Source organism: Erinaceus europaeus, chromosome 6, assembly GCF_950295315.1.
Source record: "Erinaceus europaeus chromosome 6, mEriEur2.1, whole genome shotgun sequence".
Lineage (NCBI taxonomy): Eukaryota > Metazoa > Chordata > Mammalia > Eulipotyphla > Erinaceidae > Erinaceus > Erinaceus europaeus.
The window spans coordinates 67,728,397-67,744,266 of NC_080167.1; positions in this window are offsets into that span (position 1 = coordinate 67,728,397).

A 15,870-nucleotide genomic window follows, 5' to 3' on the forward strand; every position below is an offset into this window, starting at 1 on the left:
CCATTTCTCTCTGTCCTATCCAATGACAACAGCAACAATAAAACAAGGGCAACAAAAGGGAAAATAAATATAATTTAAAAAATTAGAAAAAAAAGAAGAAAGAGGAAGTCAGGCAGTAGCACAGCAGGTTAAGCACATGTGATGCGAGGCACAAGGACCGGCGTAAGGATCCTGGTCCAAGCCCCCAGCTCCCCACCTGCAGGGGAGTCGCTTCATAGGCAGTGAAGCCGGTCTGCAGGTATCTGTCTTTCTCTTCCCCTCTCTGTCTTCCCTTCCTCTCTCCATTTCTCTCTGTCCTATCCAACAACAACAACATCAATAACAACAACAATAATAACAACTTTGACATTAAACAACAAGGGCAACAAAAGGGAATAAATAAATAAAATATTTTAAAAAAAGAAAAGAGAGTCTGGCATATACACTGCTAGAAGTAGAATTCAAAACTTCATAGTTGAGAGTCCAACACTCTCACCACTGTGCCAGCCCCCAGACCCCTAGCATTATGTTGTACTGTGTTATATTATATACCACAACATCATGTCATATTTTTACCAGAGCACTGCTCAGCTCTGGCTTGTGGTGGTGTAGGGGATTGAACCTGGAATCTAGGAGTCTCAGGCATGATCCCATCTCCCCAGCCCTAGTATTATATTTTCAATGCAAGATGGGGGCCAGCTGGTGGTGCACCTGGTTGAGCACACATGTTTGTTTGTTTTTTTAAATTTATTTCTTTATTGGGGGATTAATGTTTTACATTCAACAGTAAATACAGTAGTTTGTACATGCATAACATTCCCCAGTTTCCCATTTAACAATGCAACCCCCACTATGTCATTTATCATCCTTCATGGACCTGTATTCTCCCCACCTACCCACCCCAGAGTCTTTTACTTGGGTGCAATATGCCAATTCCATTTCAGGTTCTACTTGTGTTTTCTTTTCTGGCCTTGTTTTTCAACTTCTGCCTGAGAGTGAGATCATTCCATATTCATCCTTCTGTTTCTGACTTATTTCACTCAACATGATTTTTTCAAGGTCCATCCAAGATCGGCTGAAAATGGTGAAGTCACCATTTTTAACAGCTGAGTAGTATTCCATTGAAGCACACATGTTGTATTGCACAAGGACCTGGGTTCAAGCCCTCAGTCCCCACCTGCAGGGGGAAGCTTCACAAACAGTGAAGCAGAGCTGGGTGTATCTCTCTGTCTCTCTCCCTTTGTATCTCTCCCTTCCTTTTCAATTTCTCTCTGTCTCTATCTAAAATAAATAACTAAAAAATAAAATAAGTTTAAAAAAACATTAAAAATGAATAAATATACTGTTGAATGTAAAACATTAATTCCCGAATAAAGAAATTTTAAAAATTGCTACCAAAAAATGAATAAATAAATAAATATAAGACGAGTTAGGCTTTCTGAATAGTCCCTGTAATCAACGACCTCCACCCCTCCCCTTGGTCCACTCACCAGCTACCGGAAAGTCATCAAGGGTCCTGAGGGGCTGGGGGGGAGGGGACCTCTGGGCAACAACTGGGTTCTCTGGCAACACGTGACCTACTTCAGAGAAGCCTCACCAAGTGGAGAAACAAAGGGCGGATTTAGTTTTCAGCCCGCACTAGCCATCTCCCAAATAGGCAAGAAGCTCAGGCTAGCTCTTCTTTTCTAAAGAGAAAGTGTGGATTGAAGCGATTCATCGAGACAACACGAACCCCAAGACTAGGACAGACCTGAAAAGTTCCCCGCCAGACATCCTGCAAGTGAAAAGGATGACGATATAATCAGGCCTCAGACACGGGACAAAAAGAGCCAGCATGGCACTTGGTGTGTGTGCTGGTGGTGACAGGGAACCTTCTGGGCAGTGCCTGAGAGGAATGAGACAGGAATGAGACACTGCAACTGAGGAGACATTTCAAAATACTGTTTACATCTCCTCTGCCCCGTCTTTTCTGTGTGTGTGTGTGTGTGTGTGTGTGTGTGTGTGTGTGTGTGTGTGTATACTTTGTAATGAGTGTGATGTGTTGATGCTGTAAAGCCTCATAAAACTGCAAATAATTAGGGAGTCCGGCCGGTAGCTCAGAGGGTTAAGCGCATGAGGTGCAAAGTGCAAGGACTGGCATGAGGATCCCGGTTCGAGCCCCCGGGTCCCCACCTGCAGGGGAGTCGATTCACAGGCGGTGAAGCAGGTCTGCAGGTGTCTATCTTTCTCTCCCCCTCTCTGTCTTCCCCATCTCTCTCCATTTCTCTCTGTCCTATCCAAAAACAATGACATCAGTAACTGCAACAATAAAACAAGGGCAACAAAAGGGGAAAAAAATGGAAATATTGGTACATTGCACCAAAGTAAAAGACTCTGGGGTCGGTAGGGGGGGAGAATACAGGTCTAAAAAGGATGACAGAGGACCTAGTGGGGGTTATATTGTTATATGGAAAACTGGGAAATGTTATGCATGTACAAAATATTGTATTTACTGTCAAATATAAAACATTAATTCCCCAATAAAGAAATTTTTAAAAAATGGAAACATTGACAAAACCGTAGGATAAGAGGGGTACAATTCCGCACAGTTCCCACCACCAGAACTCTGTATCCCATCCCCTCCCCTGACAGCTTTCCTATTCTTTATCCCTCTGGGAGCATGGACCCAGGGTCATTGTGGGATGCAGCAAGTGGAAGGTCTGGCTTCTGTAATTGCTTCCCTGCTGAACCTGGGCGTTGATAGGTCAATCCATACTCCCAGCCTGTCTCTCTCTTTCCCTAGTGGAGTGGGGCTCTGGGAAGGGTGGGACTCTGGGGAGGTGGGGAGGTCTGCCCAGGGAAGTCAGGTTGGCATCATGGGACCTGGTGGTTGAAAAAGAATTAAGATAGAAAACAGAAAAAAAAGCAAAGTGCTGACTAATCATGGACCTAATGCACCAAAAATATTGCAGATGAAGATTTGGTGTCTCCGCTTTGGAAAAAGCTAGTAGGTCTATTTTAAGTGTATTCCAAGAGGCCCATGACTTTACTAGTTTTTGTCTGAACCTGACAGCTGACATGTAGGTGGACCCAAGGTTATTGTCTGGGGAGATGATGTCTTGGCTGGAAAAAGGACTAGAAAGCTGGATCAGGGAAGAGAGTAGCTCCCAAATATGGGACAAGTGTCTACATATTGTTAACTGTAAACCCCACCGATTGAATCTTGGGCCCATATTCAGCACAGGAGCCTGTGTGACCTCTGAGTCCTTGTAGGTACCATGATGATTCTTATCTCATGTAGATGTGGACTAGAAGCACTTGAAGACCCCTGACGGCAAATAATAGGACTTAGACTGTTGACCTTCAGTTTCTGGTTTGCCACATGGATTAAGCTACTGTAGCAAAAATGTCATAGGCTCAGTGGTCTAAACAATGAAAGTTTATTATACAGCCCCTAGGAACATACCTAAAGTAGACTTCATGTCTTCTTTCCACCCTAAGACCCCTGTTCTCATCTGCTCTATTCCTACTTGGTTCATGTTCATTAATCATTTTTGTCCTTTATCTTAACTGCCTTTCAGTCACCAAGATGCAGACGCTACTATGACTCCATCCTGACTTCCCTGGGCAGATGACCTCACCAATGTGTCCTGGAACCTCCCCTCCCCAGAGCCCTTCCCCAATAGGGAAAGATAGAAACAGGCTGGGGGGATGAATCCACCTGCCAACATGCATGTCCAGAAGAGAAGCAATTACAGAAGCCAGAACTCCCACCTTCTGAACCCCAAAAAGAATTTTGGTCCATACTCACTGTAGAGGAGATATGATAGGGGGAAGATGACCTGAACTCCAACTCCATCAGGACTCAGAGAAAGAAAAGTCAAAAATGAAGGATACTTGCAAGTAGTAATAAGTATAAGTGTGACTTAGAAAAGAAGAGAAGGGGCCAGGCAGTGGCGTGCCTGGTTAAGTGCACACATTACAGCTTGCAAGGACCCGGGTTCAAGCCCCTGGTCCCCACCTGCAGGTGAGGAGGCTTCAGGAGTGGTGAAGCAGGGCTGCAGGTGTCTCTCTGTCTCTGTCCCTCCCTATCTCCTCTTACCCTCTCAATTTCTGGCTGTCTCTATCCAATAATAAATCAATAAAATATATTTTTAAAAAGAAGTAAGAGAAGATGGGACCATAGGAAGAAAAAAAAAAGGACAAATAGACAGATGGTTGTAGTAATAATAGTTTATATTGACCCCTATCTGCAACCTCAAGAGAACGGCTGTAGCTTCCAATGGAGGCAGTAGGGACATAGAACTCTGCTGGTGGGAACAGTGCAGAGTTGTAAGCCTGTTCCCTTGTAATTTTGTAAATCAACTGTTAGAGAGTGGGCCCACTACCCAGGAAGTCCAGGCTGTTGTTTCCATGAGAATCTGAGTGGGTAGACCCCCGGCCCTTCCCCCTCCAAGTCGAGAAAAGGGCAGTTCCCCCCTGACCTCTGGAAGTTATGATGGCTGGACCCCCGGACATGGGCAACTTTCTTTTTTTTTTTAATATTTTTTCTTTTATTTATTTATTTATTCCTTTTTGTTGCCCTTGTTGTTTTTTTATTGTTGTAGTTATTATTGTTGTTGTTATTGATGTCGTCCTTGTTGGATAGGACAGAGAGAAATGGAGAGAGGAGGGGGACGACAGAGAGGGGGAGAGAAAGATAGACACCTGCAGACCTGCTTCACCGCCTGTGAAGTGACTCCCCTGCAGGTAGGGAGCCAGGGGCTCGAACCGGGATCCTTAGGTCAGTCCTTGTGCTTTGCGCCTCGTGCGCTTAACCCGCTGCACTGCCGCCTGACTTCCCATGGCACTCCTCTCCCCTTTTTAAACAAAAGCCATGAATTACCGTGTATGGCTAACCTGAAAACCATCTCAAACATCCTAATTGCCCAGCTGCCTCCCTTCCCCCCTACCCTAAAGTGCCTGCAATTTACCTCCAGAGCAATATGCACTGTGAAGCCTGTGATCAGACCTTATATGGTAACCTTTTACTTGTGATCAAATAGTTTGCAGGTCAATGTGTGACTATACATTGTGTTGCTCTGTGTTGGGGTTAATGATGACCGCAACCTGCCCCCCCAGCTATGGGTATACCTGCTGCCTTTCCCCAAAAAATACGAGTTGCCCACTGAGGCTCTCCCAGCACTGACTGCTTGTCTCTCTGCACACTTTGCCCCGGCCAAGCAGAGCCACCCCAGGACTCCTAGGGGCCACTCTGACCCTTCCCACCGCTGGCCAGGGGGGCAGGAGACCCAGAGCAAGGCCGCAATCAATATTAAAGCAGTAATAAATTTTTTTTAAAAAAAAAAAAGCATTTCTGTCTTTCCCTAGCTCTGGGGAGGTCATCTACCTGGGGAAGTCATGGAATCATGATAGCATCTACAACTTGGTGGCTGAAATGCAGACTAAATTACATTTGCAGAAGCAAAAGAAAAAAGAGAGAGAGAGAGAGAGAACCTTTAAGGATGTATGCAGGGCTGGTTAAAGTAGGGAAACTGGAGAAAACCATGAAGTAAGGAAAAAGTATGTTTCCCTGCCACCAGGTTCCAGATGCTACCGTGATGCCAACCAGACTTCCCTGAACAGACGACCCCACCAATGTGTCCTGGAGCTCTGTTTCCCCAGAGCCCCGCCCCATTAGGGAAAGACAGAGACAGGCTGGAAGTATGGATCCACCTGTCAACACCCATGTTCAGCTGGGAAGCAATCACAGAAGCCAGACCTTCCACCTTCTGCATCCCACAATGACCCTGGGTCCATACTCCCAGAGGTTTAAAGAATAGGAAAGTTGGGAGTCGGGCGGTAGCGCAGCAGGTTAAGTGCAAGTGGTGCAAAGTGCAAGGACCAACAGGCGTAAGGATCCCGGTTCGAGCCCCCGGCTCCCAACCTGCAGGGGAGTCGCTTCACAAGTAGTGAAGCAGGTCTGCAGGTGTCTATCTTTCTCTCCCCCTCTCTGTCTTCCCCTCCTCTCTCCATTTCTCTCTGTCCTATCCAACAATGACGACATCAACAACAACAACAATAATAACTACAACAATAAAACAACAAGGGCAGCAAAAAGGAATAAATAAATATTTTTTTAAAAAAAAGAATAGGAAAGCTATCAGGGGAGGGGATGGGATGCAGAGTTCTGGTGGTGGGAATTGTATGGAGTTGTGCCCCTCTTGTCCTATGGTTTTGTCAGTGTTTCCTTTTTATAAATAAATAATAAAATCTTTTAAAAATTATCACTAAAAAATAATAATATATTTCCAGAAAAAAAAATTTTAAAAACTAATGAAGATTTATTTCACAGAGTTCTTGAGGCTGAGAAGTCCAAAATCAAGGTTCAGGCAAATGCCATGTCGGCTGAGGACCCCCCCATACCCCCAGCACACAGCCTTCTTCTCACAGGCTCCTTGCAGGGAGCCCAGGGCTAAGGTTGCGTCCAAGCACTCTACAGAAAAGGCGCTGTGTCCTCTCACGGGGCCTCCCCCCACTTTAAGCACCGCATTGGGGGTCATGGGAAGACACAAACACTGGGAACACAGCGCCCTACTCGGTCCTGACTCCTGACTGAAGCAAATGCCAATCAAAGGAAGGTGAATGAGGTGCAGGACGGATGCCTGGCCAGCCCAAGACTCCCCATCACCACTACCACACACACACTGGCCCCTCCTGAGAATTCCCACAATCTCACAGCAGCTTTTTGCTACCTTCTCCAAAAAAGAGAAGAGGGCTATGAGTAGCTTTAGCAAATGGCATCCTCTGCTGTGCCTGGCTGTGACATCTAACTTTTAGAGGAAAAGGACTGAATTCTGGAATAAGAGACCAGCAGGCAGGGGCCCAGCTCCTTGCAGAAGTGTGCAGGTTTGGCGCCCCCTGCTGGCCCTTTCCTGCCTGTGTCTGGGCTTGTATCCTTCTAGCGTTTGCCCTTCTTCCGTAGCCAGTCAACAGCATCAGGTTGAGCCTGATGTCAAGTTTCGAGACCTCCTTTGAATCTGGAGAGGTGGCAGTCGTTGACTATGTGGGTCATAGTCTGTCTGTAGCCGCAGGGGCAGTTCGGGTCGTCTCTGGCTCCCCAGCGATGGAACATAGCGGCGCACCGGCCATGGCCTGTTCGATAGCGATTGAGGAGGGCCCAATCATAACGTGCCAGGTCAAAGCCTGGTTGACGCTCGCAGGGGTCTGTGATGAGGTGTTTGTTCTTGACCTCAGCTGACTGCCAACTCTGTTTCCAAGAGTCTGGAACAGAGAAGTTCAGTGTAGGCATAGGGGACCAGATTGGGTGACGAGACGTCAAGCGTTGGACAGGGTGGGCAAAAATATCCGCGTAGATTGGCAGGTCCGGTCGAGGCTTGTGTCCTGCCCGCGTCCTTTGTCCATCTGTGTTTCCCGTGCCCTTTGTCCCTGCGTCTTGGGTCTCCATGTTCTGCCGGAAGTGGAGAGGAGAAAGCAGGTGCAGTGGGGTGAAGATCCAAGCTGCCAGAATGCACCTGACACGCCAAGAGTGTGAAAAGGACAGTTAGCAAAGAAAGCAGGACCAGGCAGTGGCCCTGGACGCCGCCCCATGTCCCTAAGTGTCCTCTGCTAGGCTACCCCGGGTCTGCTGGAGGAACTAAGCAAACAGTCACTTGCACCAGCCCTCAGTGTTTGAGCCCACGCTGGCAGAAACCTGGCAGGGCTTCACGGTGAACATGAAACCTCACAGGCCAGGGCAGGCCTGCTCACAAAGGCCTCTTCTTCTGAAAAGTAAAAGACAGGGAAACAGCAAAACCTTCTCGGCTGCCCTGTGCTGAGTCAGCTACCTTCCCACTGCCAAAAGGGTTGACCGCCAGGCCGGGAAGAAGCTGGTCAAGGCCAGGTGAACGCCGAGGCCCCGAGAAGTCAAAGGATATGGGCTAAAATGGCCTCAACGGAGTCGGGATGTAGCACAACGGGTTAAGCGCAGGTGGCACAAAGCGCAAGGGCCGGCATAAGGATCCCGGTTCGAACCCCCGGCTCCCCACCTGCAGGGGAGTCACTTCACAGGCGGTGAAGCAGGCCTGCAGGTGTCTGTCTTTCTCTCCCCCTCTCTGTCTCCCCTCCTCTCTCCATTTCTCTCTGTCCTATCCAACAACAATGGCATCAATAACTACAACAATAAAACAACAAGGGCAACAAAAGGGAATAAATAAAATAAATTTTTTTTAAAAAAAAAGTGGCCTCAAACCCTTGGCCGGCCCAACTCCAGGCCCCCTTCTCCACACACTCGCACTGGCATAGAACATGATTCTGTGACCCCTGGAGAGAAGCCCCAGCTGCCCCGGGGACACATGTAGGTCACACTCACTGCAGCAGTGTCACCACCTGCTACAGGGAGGCAGCTGTGCAGGGTAGGCTCCACAGATACCTGGTTTTGTTTTGTTTTTTCATCTAAAAAGCAGGCAAAATGGACAGCAGTGGAGGTGATGATGATCAGTGAGAGAAGCCGAGAGAGGTCGGGCAGCTTCACTCATATGTGACGTGGACAGTCTGATGGACATGGACACGAAGAGCAGAAGCAAACGTACCATTGCTGAGACTTGTTAGGACTCTGCTGCTTCTCTTTGGGAGGCAGGAGGGTGGGGACACGGAACTCTGGTGCTGGGTGTGTGGTATGAAATTACACACTGCAATCCCACAATCTTGGAACCTACTATGATCAGAAAATGAAATAAAAGGTTAGCAACAATAATAACTACAACAATAACACAAAAGCAACAAAAGAGAACAAATAGATAAATATTTTTTTTAATATGTTTAAAATAAGGAGTCAGGCGGTAGTGCAGCAGGTTAATCGCACGTGGCTTAAAGCACAAGAACCGGTGTAAGGATCCTGGTTTGAGCCCCCAGCTCCCCACTTGCAGGGGAGTAACTTCACAGGCGGTGAAGCAGGTCTGTAAGTGTCTTGTCTTTCTCTCCCCCTCTCTGTCTTCCCCTCGTCTCTCCATTTCTCTCTGTCCTATCCAACGACGACGACAACAATAATAACTACAAAAATAAAACAAGGGCAACAAAAGGGAATAAATAAATAAATATTAAAAAGATATTTTAAATGCTACATAAAAATTGTTGATTATAAAAAAAAGTTAGTGTCTGCAATTCCAGTGGGCTACACAATTATCTCATTGTATCATTCCCCATACAGCCCTTTCTTTTCTTATAAAGTCCTCAAATGGTGTTTTTTTATTATTATTATTTATTTTCCCTTTTGTTGCCCTTGTTTTAGTGTTGTTGCGGTTATTATTATTGTTGTTGATGTTGTCGATGTTGGATAGGACAGAGAGAAATGGAGAGAGGAGGGAAAGACAGAGAGGGGGAGAGAAAGACAGACACCTGCAGACCTGCTTCACTGAAGGTGGGGAGCCGGGTACTTGAAACGGGATCCTTACGCGGGTCCTTGCACTTTGTGCCACCGGCAGGCAGGTCACCTCACAAGCAGTGAAGCAGGTCTGCAGGTGTCTGTCTTCCTCTCCCCCTCTCTATCATCCCCTCCCCCTCTCAATTTCTCTCTGTCTTATCCAAAAAAATGGGGAAAATGGTGCTGGGGATTGAACCTGGGACCTCAGAGTCTCAGGCATGGAAGTCTTTTGCAGAGCAGAAGCATTGGACTTTAAGGTCTAGAGTTCAACCCCAAGTATGGCAAGTCAGAGTGATTGCCTGGTTCCCTCCCTAATAAGTAAATAAATTTTAAAAAATAATAATAGGGCTGGAGGAGGCCAGGTGGTGGCACACCTGGTTAAGTGCTTACATTACAGTGTGTGAGGACCTGGGTTCAAGCCCCTGGTCCCCACCTGCAGGGAAAAAGCTTCATGAGTGGTGAAGCAAGGCTGCAGGTGTCTCTCTGTCTCTCTGTTTCTCTGTGTCCCACTTCCCTCTCAATTTCTCTCTGTCCTATCAGAGGAGAAGGGAAGGGAAGGGAAGGGAAGGGAAGGGAAGGGAAGGGAAGGGAAAGGAAGGGAAGGGAAGAAGAGAAGAGAAGAGAAGAGAAGAGAAGAGAAGAGAAGAGAAGAGAAGAGAAGGGAGCTGGGTAGTGGCATAGCGGGTTAAGTGCACATGGCACAAAGCACAAGAACCAACACAAGGATCCTGGTTCGAGCCCCCAGCTCCCCACCTGCAGGGGAGTCACTTCACAGGTTGTGAAGCAGGTCTGCAGGTGTCTGTCTTTCTCTCCCTCTCTCTGTCTTCCCCTCCTCTCTCCATTTCTCTCTGTCCTATCCAACAATGACATCAATAACAACAACAGGAGGCGGAGCTACGAGCAGCAGATCGCTTTCTCTCCTCTCCTCTCCACTCCCGGATCAACTAGGAATACCAAAGAAGACCACCCGGACCGAAACAAGACAGGACTAGAATGACCACAGAAACCCAGTAAATCACCCGTGAGTACAAACACGCGTGGCTGGTGACAGAGAGGAGAGAGGGGCCTAAGGAGAGATTAAGTGACTGCTAACAGTTCGACAGTTTGTCAGTGGAGACACCACCTCCTGTCTGCTCCACCAACAAGGGGACAGCTGAAGGGAGGAAAGGACTCCCCAGAGACTCACCAAGTACAACTCTGAGTCTCCATTGCTACTACCCTCAGAATCTGGAGCAGCAACAGGGAGGGACACCAGGGCACAGAGATCTAACCAGGAAACTCAGGAGAAGACCTATACCTCGGTGGCATAGCTGAAGGGCTGTGAAAGTCTCTTTGCATAACCACTGGATTATCTCTGCCACACCCTGCCTTATCTCTTGGTCAGGAGTCATTGATTAAGCCAAGAAGCCTATTGATAGTTTAAAAGCCCTCAGGCTACCATAGCCTACAGGGGGGAAAAAAAAAAAAGGCTTTTACACCACTGAACTCCAACTCAGGGATTGAAAAAACTGTTAACTTATATAAAATGGTTAAAACAACAAGAAAAAATAATGGAGACTCGAACCAGGACAAGAGTCCAGCTAAAAGTCCTCCAGAGGGCGAAGCACAAAACGAGTTAAACATCCAAACATTAGCTAAGGAAATAATAACAGGAGTGAGTAAAGAATTTGAAAAAATTGTAATCAGAACTGCAGGAACAACAAATGAGAATATGGAAGAAAATTCTAATAATCTCATGGTTATTAGAGAGCTGAAAGCTGAAATTGCTGAGCTAAGAAGGCAACTAGCTGAACAAGCTAAAACAGTATCAGAGCAGGGCAACAAAATAGATGAACTCCAGAAAGCAGTAGAGGGCAGAGAGAATAGAATCAATGAGGCTGAAGACAGAATTAGCAAGATTGAGGATGAATTAGAGACAACTAAAAAAGAAGTAAGAGATCTCAAAAAGAGATTAAGAGATGCTGAAAACAACAACAGAGTCCTATGGGATGACTTCAAAAGAAACAATATACGCATTATTGGCTTACCAGAGGAAGAAAGAGAAGGGGAGGAAGAAAGCGTTCTCCAGGCCATAATAGCTGAAAATTTCTCTAGTCTAGACAACACCAAAGACATAAAGATTCAAGAAGCCCAGAGGGTCCCAAACAGAATTAACCCAGACCTAAAGACACCAAGACATGTCATACTTAGATTGGAAAGGAATAAGGATAAAGAAAGGATCCTCAAGGCTGCAAGAGAAAAACAAAGAGTCACCTACAAAGGAAAACCCATAAGATTAGCAGCAGACTTCTCCATACAAACACTACAGGCCAGAAGAGAATGGCAAGATATCTATCGAGTGCTCAATGAGAAAGGCTTTCAGCCAAGAATACTATATCCTGCTAGATTGTCATTCAGACTAGATGGAAGCATCAAAACCTTCTCAGACAAGCAACAGTTGAAGGAAGCAACCATCACCAAGCCTGCCTTGAAAGTTGTTCTGAAAGGTTTCCTATAAACAACCAGACCACCACAAATAGAACATATATCAAAACACTCTAAAACTCTACAAGAATGGCGTTAAAATATCTTCAATCTTTGATATCAATAAATGTCAATGGCCTGAATTCACCTATTAAAAGACACAGAGTAGGAAGATGGATCAGAAAACACAACCCAACAATATGTTGTCTACAGGAAACTCACCTAACGCAACAAGACAAACACAGACTTAAAGTGAAAGGATGGAAAACTATCATTCAAGCCAATGGCCCACAAAAAAGGGCAGGAACAGCTATTCTCATATCTGACATGATAGACTTTAAAATAGATAAGATTAAAAAAGATAGGAATGGACACTACTTAATGCTCAGAGGATCAGTCAATCAAGAGGACTTAACAATTATTAATATCTATGCACCCAATGAGAAGCCATCTAAATACATCAAACTTCTACTGAAAGAGCTACAGCAATATATTAACAGTAACACAATCATAGTAGGGGACTTCAACACCCCACTATCTCAACTTGACAGATCATCCAGGCAGAAAATCAGTAAAGACATAAGGGAGCTAAATGAAGAGATAGATAAACTAGAACTATTGGACATTTTCAGAGTCATTCATCCCAAGAAACTGGAATACACATTTTACTCAAATCCACATGGATCATTCTCAAGGATAGACCATATGTTAGGCCACAAAGACAGCATCAGCCTATTCAAGAGCACTGAAATCATCCCAAGCATCTTCTCAGACCACAGTGGAATTAAACTAACACTTAACAATCAACAAAAGATTAGTAACAGTGCCAAAATGTGGAAGCTCAACAGTACACTTCTTAACAACTTCTGGGTCAAAGAGGAAATCAAGGAAGAAATCAAAATGTTTCGAGAGTTCAATGAAAATGAAGACACAAGCTATCAAAATATTTGGGACACAGCTAAAGCAGTCCTAAGAGGGAAGTTCATAGCTATACAAGCACACATTAGGAAACAAGAAAAGGCACAAATAAACAGCCTGATTGCACATCTTAAAGACCTAGAAGAAGAACAACAAAGGAACCCTAAAGCAACCAGAAGGACAGAAATTACTAAAGTTAGGGCAGAAATAAATAACATTGAGAATAGGAAAACCATACAAAAGATCAATGAAAGTAAATGTTGGTTCTTCGAAAGAGTAAACAAAATCGACAAACCTTTAGCCAGACTCACAAAACAAAAAAGGGAGAAGACCCAAATAAATCGGATAGTAAATGAAAGAGGAGATATCACAACAGACACTGCAGAAATTCAACACATCATGCGAGGCTTCTATGAACAACTATATGCCACCAAGTTAGAGAACCTGGAAGAAATGAATGATTTCCTAGATACCTACCAACTTCCAAAACTAAGTAAAGAGGAAGTGGATAACATGAACAGGCCCATCACAGCTAATGAAATTGAAACAGTTATCAAAAATCTTCCCAAAAATAAAAGTCCTGGACCAGATGGTTTTACAAATGAATTCTACAAAACTTTCAAAGAAGAACTAATACCTCTACTTTTAAAAGTCTTCCAGAAGATTGAAGACACTGGAATACTCCCTGCCAGCTTCTATGAAGCCAACATCACCCTGATACCAAAAGCAGACAGGGACACAACCAAAAAAGAAAACTACAGACCAATATCTCTGATGAACATAGATGCGAAAATATTGAACAAAATTCTAGCCAACCGGATACAGCAGTATATCAAAAAAATTGTTCATCATGACCAAGTGGGGTTTATCCCAGGCATGCAAGGTTGGTTTAATATACGTAAATCAATCAATGTGATCCACCACATCAACAAAAGCAAGACCAAAAACCACATGGTCATATCAATAGATGCAGAGAAAGCCTTTGACAAAATACAACATCCCTTTATGATCAAAACACTACAAAAAATAGGAATAGATGGAAAATTCCTGAAGATAGTGGAGTCTATATATAGCAAACCTACAGCCAACATCATACTCAATGGTGAAAAACTGGAAGCATTTCCCCTCAGATCAGGTACTAGACAGGGCTGCCCACTATCACCATTACTATTCAACATAGTGTTGGAAGTTCTTGCCATAGCAATCAGGCAGGAGCAAGGAATTAAAGGAATACAGATTGGAAGAGAAGAAGTCAAACTCTCCTTATTTGCAGATGACATGATAGTATACATGGAAAAACCTAAGGAATCTAGCAAGAAGCTTTTGGAAATCATCAGGCAATACAGTAATGTGTCAGGCTATAAAATTAACATTCAAAAGTCAGTGGCATTCCTCTATGCAAACACTAAGTTAGAAGAAATTAAAATCCAGAAATCAGTTCCTTTTTCTATAGCAACAAAAACAATAAAATATCTAGGAATAAACCTAACCAAAGAAGTGAAAGACTTGTATACTGAAAATTATGAGTCACTACTCAAAGAAATTGAAAAAGACACAAAGAAGTGGAAAGATATTCCATGCTCATGGGTTGGAAGAATTAACATCATCAAAATGAATATATTACCCAGAGCCATCTACAAATTTAATGCTATCCCCATCAAGATCCCAAGCACATTTTTTAGGAGAATAGAACAAATGCTACAAATGTTTATCTGGAACCAGAAAAGACCTAGAATTGCCAAAACAATCTTGAGAAAAAAGAACAGAACCGGAGGCATCACACTGCCAGATCTCAAACTATATTATAGGGCCATTGTCATCAAAACTGCTTGGTACTGGAACATGAACAGACACACTGACCAGTGGAATAGAATTGAGAGCCCAGAAATGAGGCCCCACACGTATGGACATCTAATCTTTGACAAAGGGGCCCATACTATTATATGGGGGAAGCAGAGTCTCTTCAACAAATGGTGTTGGAAACAATGGGTTGAAACATGCAGAAGAATGAAGCTGAATCACTGTATTTCACCAAATACAAAAGTAAATTCCAAGTGGATCAAGGACTTGGATGTTAGACCAGAAACTATCAGATACTTAGAGGAAAATATTGGCAGAACTTTTTTCCGCATAAATTTTAAAGACATTTTCAATGAAACGAATCCAATTACAAGGAAGACTAAGGCAAGTATAAACCTATGGGACTACATCAAATTAAAAAACTTCTTCACAGCAAAAGAAACCACTACCCAAATCAAGAGACCCCTCACAGAATGGGAGAAGATCTTTACAGGCCATACATCAGATAAGAGTTTAATAACCAACATATATAAAGAGCTTACCAGACTCAACAACAAGACAACAAATAACTCCATCCAAAAATGGGGGGAGGAATTGGACAGAATATTCACCACAGAAGAGATCCAAAAGGCCGAGAAACACATGAAAAAATGCTCCAAGTCTCTGATTGTCAGAGAAATGCAAATCAAGACAACAATGAGATATCACTTCACTCCTGTGAGAATGTCATACATCAGAAAAGGTAACAGCAGCAAAGGCTGGAGAGGGTGTGGGGTCAAAGGAACCCTCCTGCACTGCTGGTGGGAATGTCAATTTGTCCAACCTCTGTGGAGAACAGTCTGGAGAACTCTCAGAAGGCTAGAAATGGACCTACCCTATGACCCTGCAATTCCCCTCCTGGGGATATATCCTAAGGAACCCAACACATCCATCCAAAAAGATCTGTGTACACATATGTTCTTGGCAGCACAATTTGTAATAGCCAAAACCTGGAAGCAACCCAGGTGTCCAACAACAGATGAGTGGCTGAGCAAGTTGTGGTATATATACACAATGGAATACTACTCAGCTGTAAAAAATGGTGACTTCACCGTTTTCAGCCGATCTTGGATGGACCTTGAAAAAATCATGTTGAGTGAAATAAGTCAGAAACAGAAGGATGAATACGGGATGATCTCACTCTCAGGCCGAAGTTGAAAAACAAGATTAGAAAAGAAAACACAAGTCGAACCTGAAATGGAATTGGAGTATTACACCAAAGTAAAAGACTCTGGGGTGGGTGGGTGGGTGGGTGGGGAGAATACAGGTCCATGAAAAATGATGAATTAAAT